We start from the raw sequence: 17,177 nt of genomic DNA on the forward strand, positions 1-17,177 counted from the left end.
CAGGGCACAGGTAGGCCGGGTGTGTGGGGACCAGCTGCAGGTCTGCAGCTGGTTGGGGCAGCAGAGGTGCCCTGGAGGGCCGGCTGGGTGGGCAGGTGCTGGTCTGAGGCGGCCCAGGGCCTGGGTCACAGCGGCCAGGGGAGTCGGTTCCCTGGCTCAGCCGTTTCTGCTCGGATGGCCTGCTCTGTAGCCCTGAGGTTGGCATCTGAGTTGCTCCCAGCCCCCGGGTAACTTCACCTCTAACAGAGCCTCCAAACGGATTAGAGAAAAAGGGGAGCCATGCATGTGGCTGGAGCTCAAACTCCCGACCTCAGATACCAAGTGGCCTAACGCTGCCCAAGGACCCCCACGCGTTTCCTGGCAAATCCGCTCTCCTTCCCTCCTGCCCCGCAGGCGGCCACCTTACAGCTCCCGCTTGCCCCTTAGGCCTCCAAACCTCCTTCCTTCCCCCAGTGGGGACCTCACTTCCTACACCTCAGAAGATCTAGAAACAACCAGAAGAAAAGGAACTTGCCTCTTTCTTTCCCAAATCCGCCCACATGTGTCTGCTCGACCTGTCCTGTTTTCACTTCGACCTCAAGACAAGCCCTCCCCTGTGCTCGGGTCCCACGTGCATCCTCCCTGCACCTGCCACCCCCTGCTGCGTTCCTGACCCTCCCCGCCTCTGTGTCCTCACGGCCAGCTTCCCCCACCGCCCTGGATAATCCCGTCAGCCTGCAGTGTCTCCCGGTGAAACAGAGACATCATCTAGCCAAAGGTCTCCCCAAGCCCTCCCGAGAAAGTTCTCTGTTTTCTCCATCTGCACCTCCTCAGCCCTGATTCTCCCTCAGTCACGAATACCCGTGGGGCCTTCTTGGTTCTCAGCTTACTCAGTTTCTCCCTCTAGTGACAGACTCACTCAGCAGGTGCTTAGTTCAGTACCTATGAAGGGCCGGCCTGTCCCTAAACAGAGACACAACCCCTGCCCATGAGGCTGTGTTCCCGGGGGAAGCCCGACCGTAGCCCAAGTGCACAAACGCCTCGTGTGCAGAAGGGTGACTGATGGAGAAAAGCAATGGGTGATGGGGAGCGAAGGGACCAGAGTCAGAGCTCAGGCACCCGGAGGACTGTCACCCTCTGGCCGTGCCTTCCTCCCCCTGCTGTGCTGGGGCGGCACACGCCCTGAACCTCCTCCCCTCTGCTCAGCTCCTGTGCTGGCTTCTCATCTTCCTCGTGACCCCTCAGGACTGCAGGGCCTCATCCCTGCCCAGCCCCCCGTCTACACACCTTCTCTGTGCTCTCGTTCAGCTCAGCACTTTAAGGCCATCCTAATGCTGGTATCCAGCCTCCACCCCGCCTTGAATTCCAAACTCACAGACCCAGTGATGGCATCACCACTCCAGTCTAACAGAGAACTTAAACTCAGCATGTTTACGACAGAACCCGTGATTCAGGATGACCTGTTACACACACAGGCACCTCTTCCTCCTCGGTTCATCCCCGTCTTAATGAGCGACGTCACCATCATACCAGCTGCTCAGGCCACAGCCCTGGAGATCATCACTGGTTCCGCCTTCTCTTCCCCACCGCCCACGTAGGGTCCCACTGCAAACGCTGTCATCACGGGGCCCCTACCACAGTCCGAGTCTACTTCCATTTTGTGTCATCTCCGCTCCAACACTACCTCTTACCTGGGCTGGAAAGACCTGGTCGCTGGTCCTCCTGAGGTCACTCTCCAAAGAGGAGCCAGATGACCTTTTTAACATATGTGTCAGATCTCAGCATTCTTCTCTTGAAAACCCTCCAGCAGCCTCCCCTCCCCTCCCCCTACCTGGCCTGGTGTCCTCTGGTGACGGCCCCGCCCGCTCAGAGCTGCTTCTCCTGCCATGTCCCTCCTCGTTCCAGAGAGGACAAGTCCTCCCCCCCGTCCTCTGCCTGGACTGTCCTTCCTCGGGCAGTCTGCTCACCCAGCTCCAGCAGGTTACCTCCTCACCCAGGCCCTGGCCAGCCACTCTGCCCGCAGCTGCCTCCCCACCACCACACCGCACCCCCAGCGCCACTCCGCGTCCCTCCCCTCCCCCCCGCTCCCCGGCCAACACGCTTTGCTTCTTGTCCTAAGTCACGTGTTTGCTGCCTGTCACTCTCCCCAGGGTGCACCCTCCATGGAGGATGCTTCCCGTCTGGTTGGGCTGGGCTTGCGCAACTCGGCAGGCTCGGGGTCAGACGGTCTGAGTTCGGCTTCCAGCTGCGCCTCTTACTCTCTGAGGGGTCTCAGGCAAATGATTTCCCCTCTCTGGGCCTGGGCTATCTCAGCGGTGTTATGAGGGCAGTGATAATGCCTGCCTCCTAGAGACGTCGTGAGGGTTGACAAATACATAAAAATAGAATATGTGGAACAGAGCTTCATGGAAATATTTGCTCAGTAAATATTTGTGGAATAGGTGCCTCTTGGGTCCTAATGACTCCCTCGGGGATAAAGATTTAAAGGAGAGGCAGACAGGCCTTTCTGCACAGGCTCCTGCTGCCTCTGCCAGTGAAACACACAACCTGGCCGAAGAGGACGAAGACAGCGTGGCGCCCTCTCAGTGCGAGTCTACACAGTCCACTCTCTCCCTGGGTCCCCTGCAGTCAGGAGGGCGGAGCTGCCGCGAGGACAGGGAGGTCCGGCCCCCACGGCGGCCGCCAGTGCTGAGCTGGGAGTGAGCCCAGCTAGGAGTTCAGTTGGAGGGAGCAGAGGCTGCCTCCCAGGGAATTCCACCCTGTCTCCCGCCTGCGGGGACACAGGGCACTGCCACCCGTGATCCCTGCCCGAACACACATCACCCAGAGGGGTCCTCTGCGGTGACACAGCTTTTCCAAGAGGGCAAATGATTCACAAAATAATCAGATGTAGACGCGATACCGGAGCTCCGTGGACCCCTGCCACACAGGCCCACGTGGACAGCACAGGGCCCGCCCAGAACTCAGACCTGGGCTGGGGGCTCAGGGGACTGTCCCCTGATACAGAAGGAACTTGCCATATTTGTAAAAATTAGAAAAGGCCAGTGTGTGAAATGAGATCGGAGGGGCCCAGAGAACAGGTAGAGAATCTTCCACGCGCTTTGCCTCAAGAAGAAGAGTCAGTCAGTTCAGAGTTTACAATGAGCCAACGGCACGACCCAGGTTGTGTCTAGAACAGGACACTTTCCACGGTATGTCTTCTTCTTTTCTCTTTTTTTTTTTTTTTTGCCTGAGAAAATATTGATTTTTTTCTTTCTTTTTGAATTTCAACCCCCAAAATATTCCAGCAAAGAATAGGGGGAGGTTGGGCTGGGTCTCCTTCAATGGGCATCTGCTGCTGATGAGGATGGAGGACCTGCCCACCCCAGCCACCCCCAGCCCACGACGGGCTTGGAAGGAGAGACAGGGAACTGTGGGAAGACTTCAGAGGTGGCTGGGGTGGTCCCAGCGGAAGTCTGGCATGGCCCGGCCCAGGTGGCGGTGGTGGAGACACAGGGGTTGCGCTGCAGGCCAGGACCGGATGTGCGCCAACACCACCCCAACTCCGCAGGGCAGTCACCACTGGATCCACTCTAAAGGTGAGGAAGCTGAGGCCCAGAGCAGGGGAGGGTCTGGGTTACCGAGCTGTCAAGAGTGTGATCCTATTGGAATCCACGTCTGTGGACTCCAAGAAGGGTTCCTTTGTCCACCACACCACTTACTCCAAAACGAATGTGCAAAGTCATGGCATCCATGCTCCTGACATTCTCCTGCGAAATTACAGACACCTGCTTAGTGGGCACATCTTCCAGAGCTGCATGAGCTGCAACAATCATTGTGTTTATTGTGAAGCTCCACTGGGCTCCAAAGTGCCCCCCTAGTGCTGGAATGGAATGTCGCGGGACCACCTGGTCAGGCGATGCCACCTCTGGAGTGGCAGCGCCAGGATCAGCCTCCTGCACCGCCGAGAGCACAGGTCACGTCTCCTGCCTGGAGCGGATCCTGGCAAGGCCATGCCAGTTACAAGCACCCATGGTAGGGGCCCGCATCCTCCTGCTCACCAGCAGGTGCCCCCAGGAAAGGGCAGGCGAGAATAAAGGAGACCAGACGAGAGCTGAGCAGCGGCCCCTCCCGGCAGCCCCGCCGCAGGCGGCGTCCCAGCCAGCCCTCCCCGGCCGAGCTCCCTTCCAAGCCGCTCAGCCCACTCCAGCCTGGGAATGAGCCCTCATGTATATGCAGATGCCAAGACGGGGAGGCAGGCTGGGGAATTAGCATTTTTAACGAAACCCGACAACAGGGAAAGAGCAGAAGTAACAGCAATCAGTTGCTGTGGATTTTCGGAGAAAGAGGAGGGGAAGGACCCGGGCTCCAGGGCAGAGGGCACAGACGTCTGCAGGACTCAGAAGAACCTCGTAATGATCATAATAAAAATAACAGTAACAGAACCAGTAGAACAAACCAAACTGTACAACTATTTCAGTACCGGGTAATAAGCATTCGGTAAGTGTGAGCTGCCTGCCGCGGCATGTGCATCCATCTTCCGGCGCTCGCTCCACCAGACGGGGGGGATTCGCTCTGCTCTGGGAACGAGGAAACTGAAGCTGAGCTCCGTCCCAGGTCAGGCACCGGGATGGGGCGGAGCCAGGACTGGAACTTCAGTCTGAATGCCTGCAGAGCCCCTGTTCCTAGAGTCTAGTCAAAGCTACCTCTGCCTCTTTTGAACCATCCCCACAGCACCGAGCACAGCAGACAGGGTCTCAGGCAGCAGCAGAGGGAGGAAGAGGGTGGGGAAGATGCAGGGGGAGGATAGAGGGGGGAGATGGGGAGGATGAGGAGCGGGCAATGGGAGTGGGAGCCGGGGTCGGGGGGAGATGGGGGTGAGATGGGGAGGGGACAATGAGGAGCACGAATGAAAAATGTTGCCTGCCATATTGTTAGAGCAGCAGGTGGCTAGATATGAGCAGAGAAAGGGGGACACGGGCCAAACGGCAGGAAGTCACACAACTTGTGAACAACAGGGGTTCTTGGACAGACCAGAAAAACCAGGAACCTCCGGACTGATAAAAGACCTGGGCTGTCAAGCGTCCTGGAGGCTGAAGGGTGGGACAGGACAAGAATCCCCACCATCCAACGTGACCTGTGGTTCATTATGACCTCATCCGACTTCCCTACTGAGACTAAATAAGGACAAAAATCCCTCCCCGCCCCGGGGAAGGCGGGGCTGGGACGGAGACCAGGAAAGACTCCCCCACGCCCCTCCCCACCAGGGGCTCTTCTGCCCCCTCACTTTCACACCCACAACAGCCAGCCTGCCGGGGGCACTCAGGCAGCTCCCACCTGGGTCTGCCCGCTCTTCCCTGGAGAGCAAACTGTCTGCCCCTTAATAATCCTCGCTTTGCTTTCCTGACCTCTGTGTCTTATTTCTGAATCCTTTCTGCGACATGAACCTTCTCGCCCACAACAATAACATCAGTAAATAAAGGACGCCTCGGCCATCAAGCCATCAGCTACTACACTGCAGGCAGCCCAGCCTCCGACACCCACTCCCCAACCCCCCCACCCCCACAGCGCCCCCGGAGGGGACTCAAGATGGGGGAGAACAGGACACTGGCCCTAGAGAGCTAAGGTGCACATCAGAGGAATGATTTCAATGAGCCCAGACCTTCTCGCCTTCCCACACATAGAAAAGCACTAAATTTCTTAACTTGAGATGTCTGGTTTTCTTTAATTAACAGTAATCTTTTGATGTTCCAACTACCTGGTCTTTGTTGCTAAAACTCCAATATACCCTGGCTCCTCCCCTGCCCCTTTACAGCCGCCCCTCAAAGTGACCTGAGAGGCTGCGTCCCGGGCTTAAGTCCTCCGGAGCGCCTGCTGAATAACTCTCAACTTTTAGGTTGTGCATTTTCCAGTCGATAGGAGTAGGGGGCAGTAGGGGGTGGAAGACGGGGTGGGGGAGATGGGGAGTGAGCCAGGAGCAGGGGAGATGGGGGCTCCACTCGCCAGGGGCTGGATGGTGTGGAGGGCAGGTGGGGACGGTGACTCTCTCCGAACACAGCATCACCCAGAGCCTCGTTTCTCTCCCAAAACCTGAACAGCCTTGCTGTGAAGCAAAGCCCAAAGTGAGAACTGAGGATCAGCAAACCCCTCTGCGTTCAGGAGGGGCTGCGGGAGAGGCTGGGGGGTGACTGCCAGGCCAGGCCGTGCTGCCCGGTACAGCCTCTCTGAGCCCCTCCACGCCCTTTCAGAGTTGCTTCCAGGATTCCTACTGGTTTTCACTCACATGGGGGGGCGGAGGAGGTGGTGGAGGTGCCGGGCCCTCAGGAGGGGTGGCCAGCATGCCTGCAGCCACACCCCAGCCTGGGATTCACGTCAGGCACCACCGGCTTCATGGAGTAGGTGGCTGAACTGGAACAACCTGACTGCTCCCCACAGCCGACGAAGGTTCTGCGCCAGGACGCCCCGCCGCGAGGAGGGCCTGGCTGATCTTCCCCTGCGTGGTGGCATGCGGCTCCCAGGAGCTTCTGCCCTCATCTCCCGGCATCGCGCACACACAGGTGAGTGATGACAGGCACGGGGGAGCCTGTGACCTTGGCCCTGGCAGCTCTGACCTTGGCTATGCAGCCCCGGCCTGCGGGGCTCTCTGCCCCCGCTTCGTCTGCAGGCAGGAACACAGCCGCTCCCCCAGGCTCTTCAAGGTGAGCACAGCTGCCCCGGGAGCACGGAGGAGCTCTCAGAAGCGCAGGGGACATGACAGGAGCGCAGCTGCCCAGCCTCCAGGAGGCCTCCCCTTCCTCAGACCCAGGCTGGACCCCTACTGGCCGTCAGCAGGACCTTGAAAGCATCCTTCTCTGGGGCAAGGGGATGTGAAAGCCACTGACTAGGTTATTCTCAGCCGTGAACTCTAAACCCCAGAACCAGAGGCGACCCCAGAACGCCCCTGCCTCCCAGCGTCCAGACCGGGGAAGGGGGCATCTATTTCATCCTGAACACTCGCCTCCACAGACGTCAGCTTGTGTTCACTCCTGATGAGTTCACAGGTTTGGATTCAGCCACACATCTCACGTCTGCCTCACGCTGGGGCTGGAAGAGCATTCAGATCTCTTGCAATTGCTCTTCAAATTCTTAGCATCCAATTTGATAAACTGACACCTCCGACCTGCTCACCCCTCTAGCGTTCTCTTTTGCTGACAGAGCCATCGATCTGTCGATCGGTTGCATGGGGAAGTGGGATGCAGATTTGCGAGGGGGTGCAGAGAATTTCTGGGAGCGAGGCGAGCAGGTGGATTTGAACCTGAGGCTTTTGCTGAACCGCGGGGAGGGCCAACCCCAGGGTGAGAGCAGGGCTCTGGGGGCTGGAATGTCTGGCACCTGGCCCCCTAACCAGCCCCTTCCCAGGCTGTTGTCTCCATATGGCTGCAGGCCTGATCTCAGCACAGGAGAAGGGAGAGGGGGGACCTCTGCTGGGGGGGAGGAAGTTCCAGGGGAGCAGGGTGGGAGAGGGAGGTTTGCAGGGCAGAGGGAGGAGCCAGGAGCCCAGCCTCTGCACCAGCACCGCAGGCCTGGGCGCCGCTCCTCCCAGTCAGCCTGATTGCAATCAGCGCAGAGCCGGCGCATTCAAGGGAGCAGGGGAAAGAACACGCGCCACCTGCAAACTGCACGTCAGAAACCACAACCGACAACAACACAAACACCCAGCGGAGCGTGCGGGGCGGGGGTGGGGGGCAGATGCCCACGGCCAGCCCTGGGAGCGCCGCCCTCCGTCCCCGGGACCAGGCCGAGGGAAGGGGGCTAAGGTGCGGGGGGCAGGACCCTCAGACCCCGGAGCAGGCGTGCGACGAGCCAGGAGCCAGGCCGCGTCAGCCCTTCAATCAGTCTCTTTTACTACTAATTTCCGCTCATGTTTTTTCATTTAATTCTCGGCTTCCTTCAAATACCAGTCAATGAACCGTCCAAATTTCCTCCAAATACCCTTGAAAATGTTGAATTATGCAATTAAGGATGGTGTAATACAATCATATGAGGAGAAATGTTGTCACACATATTTTAATGAAACACGCAGGCTTGGGAGGGAGAGAGGGAGACAGGCAGGGTTTCCCACAGCCGCCCTCCCCCGCCTCCGGCGAGGTTCAGTCTTCTCCTCCAGCTTTTTCGTTATTAAAGTCCTGCCCTCAGAACCCCAAAAGAGCACCCCGTGGACAGGACCCTGCAGGGGCCGCTGCAAACACTCAGCTCAGGTCTGGGTTTGCAGATGTGCAGAGGGAGGTCCGTGGGTGGGGGATTATCCTCTTGAGGATGTATGCAGGATTTACTCACTCATTCATTCACAGATATTTTCCAGGTTTGCCAAGACTGTCCCCATTTTAGCACTTAAAGTCCAGGGCCTCAGAAAACCCTAGTTCTGTAGAAAGCTAATGTCAACGTGTTCCTCAGGCGCCGGCGAGTAGCTCCAATGGAAAGCTTTCTATGAGGACAAAATGGACCTGATTCTTCCTCAGCACCGCCCGTCCCTCCTATACACTGTCCACACTGCACTGTCCCACCCCTCACCTCCCCACAGGCCCTCGACTGAGAATCATGTCTTATTTGTCACTGTTTTCCTAACACGTCACAGCACTTGGACAGGTTGTGGGCACTCCGATACTTATTGGATGACTGATAATAATAATAAAACAGTAATAATAACAGTCATTCGTTATCCAGATTTACTGTGGATTTGACATGTGGGAGCAAAAGCTTAAATGACATTCAGGGTTTTGATGGATGAAGAAAGGCAGACTTGTGTACGTGTTGAAAAAAGTACTTGAGAAAAGCTGGCTTCATAGAACCTGCTGAACAGCAGACACTCAGGGTTCCAAGAAGAGAAGATGTTTGAGGAGACATGGTCACAAGTTTGCCAGAAAATAAAGTTGAAATAAGAGGCTAGTGGGAAAACAGTTAGGATGGATATGTAGGTTAGGCTCAATTGTAGAGGCTATAAATATGAAAATCAGTTGCTCAGCCTTGACTGGGTAGCAAACAGAATCCCAGTACTGCTGTCTGGGCAAAGGTAAGGGGAGGTACAGCATAGGAGAAAGGTCCTGAGGTTTATATTCTTACTGACCTGGGTTTAGCTCTGACTTACCATTTGGGAAAGTCACTTAATGTGTCTGGGTCTAACTGCCTCATCTGTAAAACAGAGAACAGGTCCCTCACTGGAGGAGTAGTTTTGAATCATGGGCAATGCCTGTGACCTACCACACAGCAAGCAATGAACAACAGCAGCTGTTACCACCACCACCACCACCACCACCATCACCACCATCATCACCACCATCACCATCACCACTATTATCATCACCATCATCAACACCATCACCACCAATAACACCACCATCATCACCATCATCAACACCATCATCAACACCACCATCATCACCACGATCATCACCATCACCAACACCACTATCATCACCCTCACCACCACCACCACCACCATCACCACCACCACCACCATCACCACCATCATCACCACCATCACCATCACCACTATTATCATCACCATCATCAACACCATCACCACCAATAACACCACCATCATCACCATCATCACCACCACCATCATCACCACGATCATCACCATCACCAACACCACTATCATCACCCTCACCACCACCACCACCACCACCACCACCACCATCACCACCACCACCACCACCACCACCATCACCACCATCATCACCACCATCACCACCTTCACCATCACCACCACCATCATCATCACCAACACCATCTCGTTGAGGAGTTTAATCACCGTTGAGGAGGAAAAGTAATCTAACAGACTGTAGGGGGAAGAGAATTCTTCCTGTTATCAATGGCCACTGACAAAGCTACAACCTGGGTCACCTTCTAGGTCAACTTTAAACAGAAAACATTTAGTGAGCAGGGTTTGTCACCATGGATCCCTGGGGCATCTCAAATATTATGGTTATTATATTACCGTTTAATTTATAGTTCTGTGATGCTAGCACAATAGATACTAAGTTTCTATTAAGAGTAGTGCTTATTCTTTCATAAATACTTTTAGATTGTTGCTTTTTTGTGATTGTTTTTCCTCCTTCCCTTACATATATTTGTTACTCCCAGGCTAGACTGCAGTTTGCCTCTGAAAAGCAGGCTTTGATATCTTTAGTTTACTCACCTGGGGTCACCTAGCATAGATCAGTGTCTACCCAGTGCTCACTCCCTGCAAAATAGTGTTCACATCATGCTACTCAAAGACCTCGCCCTCTAGTCTTGCTTGTTTTTCAGTTTGATATCCGTCCACTCTATGCTCCAGACATATCAATTCTCTTAAAGTTTCCTGGGCCCCCCAGGCACTTCCAAGTCCTAGGGCGTTGGCTGTCTTCTGTTCCCCAAGCATCCGAAGGGCCAAGCTGTGTTTGGGGTTTGGCAAGCAGACTGGGAACACTGCCACTCGTGAGGGAGTGAGAGCTGCCTGTGAATTCTGAGTAAAATGCCGGGCTCAGGTGCAGCCCATGCACCGTCTCTGACTCACACATTTCTCTATAGTAACACCAGGATAATAACACCTTTTCATAAAGTTGTAGGAGTTATTACGTTAGCATTATGCATAAAGATGTTATAGAAACTGAAAAGCACTCTGGCTGAAACGTATTAATCCACAGTGTGATCTAATGAAAAGCATACAAGAGTCGGCTTTCAGTCCCAACACCACCGCTTACCGGCTATGTGATCATGAATAAGTCACTCGGCAATTTCAGATTTCAATTAATCACCCATAAAATTACAGCAGCAGGAAGTGTCCTGCCAACTTTGCAGGGCTCTGAGGATTGCAAGTGAGATGCTCTCTGAAAAACTGCTCGATAGGCTGCGCGTTGCTCTGTCAATGCAAGTGGTTAAGGATGCAGTTGAGGATGCAGCCCCAGGCCCACCACAAACGAGCAGAGGGCCCTGGGTGGGTCCTGCCCTGCTCTGTGTCTACTTTCCCAGGTTGCAAATGGAGGGGACAAGGGGACTTACTGGATTGTTAAGGGTCTAATGAGTTAATACACACCAAGTGCTCAAAGCAATGCCTGAAACAAGAACTACGTAAGCGGGCAGAGCTACACTGTTGCTGCTGTTACTAGCGGCGTTCGCATCCTGTGTTCCCAGACTGCGAGGAGCTTCAGGTCTCAAACGGCCTCATGGCCGCAAGGCACTGGTCCCCGCTCTGCCTCGCAGCCACCAGGTAAGACGGCTTTCTTCTCTGCTTTCTCATAGCTCATCGTGTCTTATCTTGCTCTGGGTCTTCCGATCCTCTGTCTCCCCAGAAATACAACCTGAGTAAGTCATGTCCCACCGAGCACGGCTCCCCCATGCTGACAGGCAGCACCAGCTCCAGGACGTTACTGTGAACACCCTTTCCCTGCCCCGGTCTAGGTGCTGTCACAGCCCAGGTTCAGCGGGGACTGAATCTTATACTGTTTGGAGGTTCTCTTTAAAAAAAAAAAAAAAGAACATGAAATTACAAACATAAAGTAAGTATGGAAATAACCTTCAAAAATTGTGAATCCCTATATTGTACGCCTGTAACTTATATGCTATTGTACACCTGTAACTAATATAATACTGTGCAGCAACAATACTTCAATAAAAAAACTTTAAAAAGAAATTTCATATTTAAAAAATAAGTATTGATGCATTTATTTATAATGTGAAATTGCAGGTTGAAAATGTTTAAAAGCTGAAAAAGATCCACAAATGCCAGAAACCCTAGAAAAATTACATACTGGGGTTAACTATCTTCCAATACATTGCAGTAATATCTTCCTACATTCTTAGCTATATATATATTTTTATCAATTCTTCACATGATAATACTTTCATAATATTTTCTAAAGGAAAAGAAGAAAAAAAATTCGATGTGTCCTCCAGCATGGCTGATGTTCTAAAAGGATAGTTCAGAACAGCTTCTTTCAGCTTCTCAAATAGTGATTGTTAATGTCATGAGGGTTCTTAGGATTTGGGCCAAATCTGGAAAAGCATCTATCAAATTTCTTTTATTGTGTGCTATGATATTTGGAAGGATTTCCCACAGACTGGCTTCCTACTGTTCAAATCTTGTTTTTCCTCCCCTCCCCACATATTTCCACCAACGCTGGGCCCCGAGGACACACTCACATAGCAGTGTGACATCTGGGTAGCACCGGGTGTCTCGTGGCCGGCAGTGGGAACACTTCTGGAAGTCATCTCTGCATCAGAACAGTGAGCAAGGATCTCACGTGCATGGAAGTGACAGCACAGGGACGTATGTAAAATGCGCCTGGCTAACCCCAAACTAGATGTGTCCCCAACTCAAATCCCTCTTAGCTGGATCCCAAGGTGCTGATGGCCATTCAAATGGCCCCTGATGCAGGGTCAGTATGACAGGCATTATGTCAGATTAAAGGTAACAGAAGACCTGATTGATTGCAGCTACACTCTCTTACTTTTCTACAGTTTACAAAATACATTTGACGAGGTGACTATGTTTCCCCAGGGCCCTGTTTCTGGGATCTATTGTTCTGTATCAGGTTGTCCCAAGACATGACGGGGTGAGTCCTTAGATGTTCCAGTCCCGGAGGAGCACAGCCCACCTGGGTGGCCCTAACCATCCCCATGGGGAGCACAGGTGAGTCAGCCTTCCTGAGCCTTGAACTCGTCTCAGGATCACGAGAAAGTAGTTGTCACGTAAGCCGTTAAGATTCGGGAAGGGTTTCCACCGTGATAAGTGACTAAGACAGCAACCAATACCTAAATTGCACCCAGAACTGAGATGCTGCCATAGACACATGGCCATGGCTCTGCCATGATGTGGCCAGGAGGCAAGCGTTAGTGGAGGCCTGAAGAGCTGGGAGGTAAGAGCCACAGACGTGGCTAAGAAAGTTCCAGGCAAGATGCTGCGGCCACCACAGTGTATGTTTAGGTGCCAAAGATTCGGAGCAAAGAAAGGCTGACCAGTGTTCTAGCAGAATTTGGAGGAAATACCGGATCCTCAGGACAGTGTCTCTGAGGGGCAGGGATTCTCAATGTAAGGGCCTTAGAGAAAAGACCAAATCAAGGCAGTGGCTGGAGGACCCTTTGCTCTGGCCTCTGGAGGATCTAAGGCCACGCCCCCTGGACTCGGAGTGAGACCGAAGGATGCCCAGAATCACGCTGCCCCACGACAGCATCACATTGCCAAGGTGGAAAGAGGTCCGGCCCAGCAGGAAGTGTGCTGGGGCGCGGGGCATGGATCCACCCCGCAAGGTCGGTGGATGACACGCGACATTTAAAGAGCTTTGTCCTCAAGAGAGAACTGCCAGACTGGAAAAAGGAACAGGGAATTTCCAAGTGGAGAAGTCACTGAAGCTCCTGCCTTCCTGGGGAGCACGCAGCTTCAGGGATTCAGCTGCAAGCCTGCACAACGTCATGTGAAAACAGAATGGTGGGTCAGAGGGCAAAGCCGGAGTCCAGGGGCAGAGCCAGAAGCAGTGGGCCTGGCAACCCTCAGAGGCAGCACTTGACCCTCATCGAGGAAACGTCTTTGCCCCCAGGGAGGGTGATGGGTAACCAACACCTCTTCGGATTTTAGAATCACCGTGGACCAGTGACAGCTCCATGCATCCCGTTCCTCCCCTTTCTGAGAGGAGTATTTAGGGAAGTTATCCTGTTCCCATATCATCGTTGTATCTTGACTCTCCACTGAATGTGGAGGACCTGCTATTTTTCAGGCCACGGTTCTTCAACTCCAGAGGTGTCCGACCCAAGGAGCCCCGTGCACACCCCCAGCCATCACAGACCACGAGACTGGACTTGAGCCTGACGCTGCAGTGAAAAGTTGGGTGTCTTGGGACGGTGAACATATGTCCCTGTAAGATGGCTGTGAGCTGCTGCAGTGAGAAGGCGGAGGGTGCGGGGCTGTCTGGAAGGGGCCTGGTCACTCTTGCCAGCCTGTCCATGCTCACAGCTCTTCCCGTGCTGAAGTCCAGGCTGTACCCTCTTTCCTGAATCTGCCATTGCTTTGGCCCGTAGTTTGGAGTCTGAGGCTCCTGCTTCTGCCAGAAGCCCGCTGTTGTGCAAGGAGGTCCAGGCTGGAATACTGGGTGATGAGAGGTCCCGTGGAGAGAGGCTCCGTGCAGCAGGACCAAGAGCCCTGGACACGCGAGGGAGCCGTCCCGTGTGTTTCAGACCCAGCTGAGCGCCCAGCTGAATGCAGCTGCTGAGGGACTCCAGCCAACGACACCACGAGAAGCAGAAGAACCCCTGCCAACCCACGAAGCAGAAGAAATAACAAATCATGTTTGTCTTAAGCCATCAAGTCTCTAGGTAGTCTGCTGTGCAGCAAGACACAGTGGAAACAGACCTCGAAGTTTGAACTTCATCAACTTCATGGAAACCCACCCCTGGGCGCAGAGTCAGGGGAGGAAGGCAGGGACTCTCGCACACGGCAGCCAAATAAGGATGCTTCCTGTGCCGACCGTACATGCCGGTGATCTCCATGGTCCACCCCATCCTCTGCCTTCTCTGCTCTGCTCCATGTCAGGAGATGCTGACTCCACCAGCACGTCCGTTTCTCCTTCGCTGGCTGCTTCCAGCCGCATTTCGCAAATGCCTCACCAAGAAGCTGGTCCTTTTTTCCTGTTTCTCCTACGCCTCAGTCTGAGTCCTGACAGTGACCAAGTCTTCCAAGTCCCAGGTCCTGGAGGGAAGGCCCTCTTCCCTGGCTCCAACCACACCATCTCTGCTCTTTCCGCTCTAGGCCTAGGGAGGGTCCCTTCTGCCCCTGATTGTGATCCACAGGGAGCCTTGCATCCTGCCGGATTTCCTTCACCCTGCCTTCCAACCCCGCAAACCTCCTCCTCGTGACCACGTCTTTGATGCAGCTGGAGTTCTGTGTTGGGCTGCTACCCTGACGGATACACTCCCCTGCGCACCTGCCCACATCCCGCATCCAAGTCAGCGGGAAGCAGAATGAACACGGACGATGAAGTCACAGATCCTAGATCTCAATCCTGGGTTTATAATTTCTTAGCTCGGTGACCTAGAACTAATCAACTAACTTATCTGAGTCAGAACTCCCTCAGCTGAAACTGGAAATGAGAACAGCCTGCTTGTCAGGTTATGTTCAGGGACACGGTGTTCACCAAGCCCTGGGCCCTGACTGCAGAGCTTGTGAGGGACTGAGGTAGAAGTCCTCATCTCTTCCCGAGTTCAGCAAGCGTCAAGACGTCAAAACCACAGCAAGAGTTAAAAAATAATGAAAGATAAGGCTTGAACTGATCTAGCCCAGGCACTGTGATGGCAGGTGTCGGGGGCCCAGGGAAGGATGCAGAGGTGTCAGGAGAGGATGTCAGATAGGCCTTCCTTGGGGTGGAGCTGGGACCAGACCACAGGAGAGACATCGCCCTTTGCTGGGGGTTCCTACTGGTGAACGAGCAGGTGGGCGCCTTTCAGAATGAAGATCTGGTGGCATTAAGAAGAGAAACAGGGACGCTCTACTATCGAAAGGCCTCGTTGTAATCAGAGCGCCTCTCCATTATTTACGGCCCAGCCGGGGCTGGCACCCTGCTGGTTGTCAGCTTCCTGAGACAGGGAGCAGGCACAGGGACCACTGACTCTGCAGTCCTGAGCAAGGCTGAGCGAGAGGACGAGGGAGGAGGAGATGCTGGAGAAGGGTGTGGGCCCAAGGAGCCCGTGCACACCCCCAGCCATCACAGACCACGAGACTGGACTTGAGCCTGACGCTGCCGTGGATGGAGGTTGGGTGTCTTGGGCGGTGAAAACAGAAGAGGGTGACGCGAGCCACAAGCCACTGGGGATGGTCAACCTGGCGGAGCCGATGCCTTAGGAAAGTACCTCCAAATCCCGATGGAGCTGGGGAAAGGGCCCAGTTCCTGTAAGTCCTCATCATTTCCTGTCCAGTGAGACGCAACCGGGAAACCCATTTCTGCCAGACTTCAGAGCGTTCATCAGGGGCACAGCTGGGTGGCCGCAGATCAGGGAGCTGAGGGGACCCCATCTCACTGTTGGCAAAGGGGGTGACCTGGAGGTTGGCCCTGAGAACCTGAGGTGGAGGAGATAGAGCAGAGTGACCCTAACGTACAGTCCATCTCCTTGTGCAGCCTGTCACCCTGCATGTCACAGACGGCTCTTCTGCCTGGAGTGGGACCTCAGGGCCCTGCTGGGGCACGAGTCAGCACAGCCACCTCCCTTCACTGCCAGCCCTAGCCCCCAGCTCACTGCCGAGCTCTGGAGGCAGCGGAGCCCCCTGCCTGACTTCCTTCCTGACAGTGCATCCCACAGTGATGCCCAGAGTGACGCCCACAGTGACATCCCACAGTGATGATCAGAGTGATGCCCACAGTGACATCACAGTGACATCCCACAGTGACGCCCACAGTGATGCCCTTCTCACCACCGTCATCACACCAGACACTGCATCTTTGCCACGTGTCCTCCATCCTGCACCCTGCATCAGAGAATATTACCTGAGCCTCCAGCTAACCATGGCCGCCCTGCTCGCTATTGAAAATGTGTTATCTTAATTAAGACTTGTGACAACTCCGTCAGATGTGACAGTCCCCATTTTGTAGAGGATATAAAACACCCAGAGAAGTCAAGGAATTCACCCCGGGTCACGCAACTCAACGTTGGGAAAATGTGGATTACAATCCACTCCTAGGCTCTCCTAGAAGTAGAGACGAACACCCTCCTTCTGTCCCTCACAACTGTGCCCCCGAGGCTGCTTTCAACCTGGGGGTCATTAGTCATTTATAAGGTTCCATAATCATACGGGCACTGCAGGAGCCTGGGGTCAGCATGTTCAAGAAAAGAAAAAACACACCTTGGCACTGGTACGTGACACCTGGAGACAGGGTTAAATTCCATCCCAGGTTCTCACTGGGGTGACTGGAGAGTAAGCCGGTCTTCCCTGGTGTCAAAACTCTGTCTGCAGGAGACACTAGGTGTGAAGTTGATTAATGACTGATTTACAGCTTATTCTCAACTCCAACACAAACTTTTGTTCCGTGTGGGAATTAATGGCCCTGCTGCATGTCCTCAGGAAGGGACAGGCCTCGGTGGCCAGAGACTAAGGGGTAGCCATCTGCTGGGGCTCCGGGGAGGGTGCAGCCCTCTTCTGTCCTCCTGAGCTCACGGGAGACATTCTCCTGGAGCTGCTGAGGTTGGATGGTGCAGGGACTCCCACCCCACACACA

General features: G+C 54.3%; 1 protein-coding gene and 1 long non-coding RNA gene across 5 annotated transcripts in view; both read right to left on the reverse strand.

Annotated features, from left to right (window-relative positions):
- Positions 1-17,177, reverse strand: part of NTM (neurotrimin) — an 820,981-nt gene that overhangs the window by 699,149 nt on the left and 104,655 nt on the right. The window lies entirely within an intron of this gene.
- On the reverse strand, positions 8,655-16,240 carry LOC140691141 (uncharacterized). 3 transcript variants are annotated; one of them, XR_012066641.1, is made up of 5 exons: positions 15,817-16,240; positions 12,121-12,191; positions 10,683-11,435; positions 9,083-9,126; positions 8,655-8,880 (listed from the first exon to the last, which is right to left on the reverse strand). It is a non-coding gene; the product is annotated as an uncharacterized lncRNA (long non-coding RNA). The 3 variants fall into 3 exon arrangements; XR_012066640.1 differs by having other exon boundaries at positions 8,655-9,126; positions 16,064-16,240; XR_012066639.1 differs by having other exon boundaries at positions 8,655-9,126.

Source organism: Vicugna pacos, chromosome 33 (genome assembly GCF_048564905.1).
Source record: "Vicugna pacos chromosome 33, VicPac4, whole genome shotgun sequence".
In the NCBI taxonomy this organism is placed as follows: domain Eukaryota; kingdom Metazoa; phylum Chordata; class Mammalia; order Artiodactyla; family Camelidae; genus Vicugna; species Vicugna pacos.